Genomic DNA, 3,972 nt, shown 5'->3' with positions numbered 1-3,972 from the left:
TCTCCCCCACCCATGACAAAGGCAGGACCCTTGACTGGGTAGCTACCTCAAACTGCCCAACCAGAATCACGAAAGCTACACCCCAACCCTGGACCGACCACTTCTTGATTGAATTTAGCCTAACACTCAATAAAGAAGTAAACAAAGAAAAAATAATGGCACCCCCTCTCCCTACCAGATCAAGAAAAAACATCACAACTAATAACATCTTACCCTGTCTCCTTCCAATGATTAATGCCTTACCAAGCAACTAACCCAGACACGCTGGTAGACCACTATAATGAAACTATGACTAAGATCTTAGATTCCAACGCCCCACTTAAGAACTGTAAGAGCAAACAACAAGCTCACCTGAACACCTGGTTCACCCCTCACCTAAAAGAACTCAGATTGGAAAAAAGGAAGTTAGAAACCATATGGCAACATACCCCCACGGATGAAAATAAATTAAAACTCAAACTCCTTGCCACTAGATACAAAAATGAAATCATTCAAACTAAAAAAGAAGTCTATAACGAAAGGATTTCCAAAGCATCTTCCAACACCAACAAACTATTCACGATTCTATGCAAACTAGAATCCCCTATACCTCCACCGGATAATTTACCCAAAGATAAACAATGGTGTACCAACATTCAAAATGCCTTAGCAAATAAAATAAAAACACTGCAAACCAAAATTGCATTAAAAAGAGCCTCACTCCCACTCACGGAAACCCCTACTGTCCCCCCTCCTAGTAACAAACCTGAACTAGCACCATTCAAAATCTCCAAAATATCTATTCAAGAAACGGAAAAAAATTATTGCCTCACTAAAACCTTCAAACTGCAAAGGCGACATTTGCACTGCCCAAATAATCAAGGATGCAGCCAGAGATTTAGCTCCCTTTATCGCCAAACTCATTAACGCTTCCTTTATGTTAAGTACCATCCCAAGTAGCCTAAAAGAATCCTGGGTCTTACCCCTTCCTAAAAAACAAACCTTGGACCCATCCATTCCAACAAATTACAGACCTACCACCACTGTTTTCTCCTGAAGATAATTGACAGAGTGGCCTACTTACAAATTCATAAATACCTTCAAATGAACCAACTATTATGCTCTCGCCAATCGGGGTTGAGACCCCAACATGGCACAGAGACAGCCCTAATAGATCTTAAAGCCCACATTGATGAACTTAAAGATAAAGGAAACACAGCTATGCTACTCCTCCTTGATCTGTTGGCGGCTTTTGACTTGGTGGACCATGCAGTTTTATGCAAACACCTTGCATCGGCAGCCCACTTTTCAAATGAAGCCATAGCCTGGGTCCAATCACTCCTTGATAGAAGCATGAGAGTCTTCTCCACGGCAGCTTCTGCAGACCCAGTTATAACAACATGTGGAGTCCCCCAAGGATCATGTGTCTCGCCCACCATGTATAATATCTTCACTAAGCCTTTATTTGATAAATTGGACAGGCTGGGTATCACCTACTCAAATTATGCAGATGATACCCAGATCCTTATCCCCCTTATGGGCAATTTCCCATCAGATACAGCCTTAGTGAATAAAATCTACATCCTCATTCAGGCATGGATGGCAACCCACGGCCTCTGCCTAAATGATGATAAAACAGAGATCCTAATCCTTGGCTCAGCCAACAATTTAAAAAAACGTAATGATAACTACAATGCCTTCAATATCGACGGCAATATAATTACAGTTGACAAAGAAGTGAAGACTTTAGGCTTTTACCTGGATTCCACACTTTCCCTAAAAAAACAAGTAAACTCCTTGGCCTCATCCAATGTCTACAACGGCAAACTCATCAAAACATGTAGACCTTTCCTCTCACCAGCTAGCTGTATTATTCTAGCCAATGCGCTCATACTCTCTAAATTGGACTACTGCAATGCACTCTATGCATGAGTTAATAAATATATCACAAACAAACTACAAACAGAACCTCCCTACTAGAGAGCATATCTCCAACACCAGAATAAATCACAACTGGCTAAAAATCACCGATCGGATCCTCCTCAAAATGGTCACTTTAACCTTAAAATGCCTAAATAACACAGCACCCCCATACCTGAAGGAAAGAATAACCAGAAAACCTTCTACACGCCCAACAGGAACAGTCAACTCCCACTGTCTCCAAATTCCCAGATTTCGCTTACAAAAAACAGGTGGAAATAGCTTCCCAGTAGAAGCTGCTCAGCAATGGAATGCTTTACCAGTCGAGTTAAGAAGGGACCAATCCTATAACAGCTTCAGGTGCAACACCCGCAATTGGCTATGTCACAAAGATCAATAAACCATAGGTGCATATGCTCGCTCTCTCTCTCATTTTCCTCTCAGTCAGTAATCATGTATAATATACCTGTAACTATGCTAACTATAATTATTACTGTAACTACCCATGCACAGGTATATATACCTGTAAGTATGTTAACTGTAACTGTGTATGCACCTGTATATACCTTATCTATGCAAATGTCCCCAAGCTATAAGTAATCTTGTTATGATGTGCACCCAGCTACTCAAGGGTTTAGGGTGCCCTATAAATAATAAACAAACAAACAATTGTATTTTTGTCTGCTATGCTACAGACATAATTTGTTATTATTCCATGTGCTCAGATTCCCTGGGAAAAGCGTCTTGAGAAAGAATAACGGAAAGTTCTTCTTTGAGACAATGGCCCTCATTACAACTTTGCCAATGCAGAATTAATGTGCTGGTATTACCGTATAGCGGCATGTTTCCACACTGGCAAAGTACAAGTTTGTTGGTGGGGTGGCTGAAATTACCCCTAGAAAAGAGCTGGAGGTAATTCCTCCACCCTGCTGGAAAAAATAGACAGCATTACTGGCACTGGTATTACCGTTGCCAGTAATACTGACAAATCCCCCCATGGAGTCCTGTAGGACTCCATGGAATGGGGATTTACCGCTGTTACCGGCACTCATAATTCAGCGGTAATTCCACAGGACTGAGGGCCGTTAACGGTATTACCATTTTCTGGTATCCTTGTGGGATATCGGCATAGACGCAATGAAGCCCAATAACTAATATGATTAATATTTGCACTGCCTTGCAATCCAGCCGCGTATTTGGCACCTTCATAAGTTCTCTTGGATGCAGCAGAAACTAGGCCTAATTCAAAATGGTAGGCACATTAAAACAACATGGAACCCTCACGTTTTGAGTATTTTCTCTGCCTATATTTTCCTTTACATTTAGCATGTTTCATTTGCATATTAACATTAGAGTGGGGCTGAGTAGCAGCTCTAACCACTACTCATCCCATGTACTCCAGCAATTTTGTCACATTAACATTGAAGTGTTTGTAACCATGAATCATATTATCTAATTTGGGGAGCCTCCGGATTTGCATGTGTGGTCATAATGGTTGCCATATCTGTTACTGGGACTTCCCGGAATAATGTCTACTTTCCCCAATGCTGGGAACCTTGCTGGATCTTTGAAGGCGGGGTTGAGAGCAGAAGCTTGGTCCCAAAGTAACTTTGTCTATGATAATGAGCCCCAGTCCACAGTGTGGCGATATCCTTAGACAATCATAATTAAGCTGCAGTTTTGAGTAGCACCTTACTGGACAAATGAACATTGATTCTGGCATGTGATAGGAATATCTAATGGCAAAGCCAATCCACTTGAGGTTGTGTCTAGGATGTTTGTGGCATGTAAGCTGGAAGCTTGGGGGAATGTAGGGAAATTGTATGAACAGGTTCGAAAGAGGAACCTTTTACCGCAGTAGCACCAAACCCTTCCTTCACTACTGGCTGCACGTGGGAGTATGTGGACTATAACTGAGAAACAGTGCAGGATCAGAGCTTATGCTGGCTGTAGATTTGCATAATGGGTGCATCTGGCACAAATGAAATATCTGGTTGTGTGGAAAGTCAATGAGCATACAATTGCAATACCTGGGCATATTACACTGCAAGTGCCATTAAAATAAGCCAGACC

This window comes from Ambystoma mexicanum, chromosome 6q, assembly GCF_040938575.1.
Source record: "Ambystoma mexicanum isolate Mex_15411 chromosome 6q, UKY_AmexF1_1, whole genome shotgun sequence".
NCBI classification, from domain to species: Eukaryota; Metazoa; Chordata; class Amphibia; order Caudata; family Ambystomatidae; genus Ambystoma; species Ambystoma mexicanum.
The sequence above is the reverse complement of the archived record's forward strand: the minus strand, read 5'-3'. Positions refer to the sequence as shown.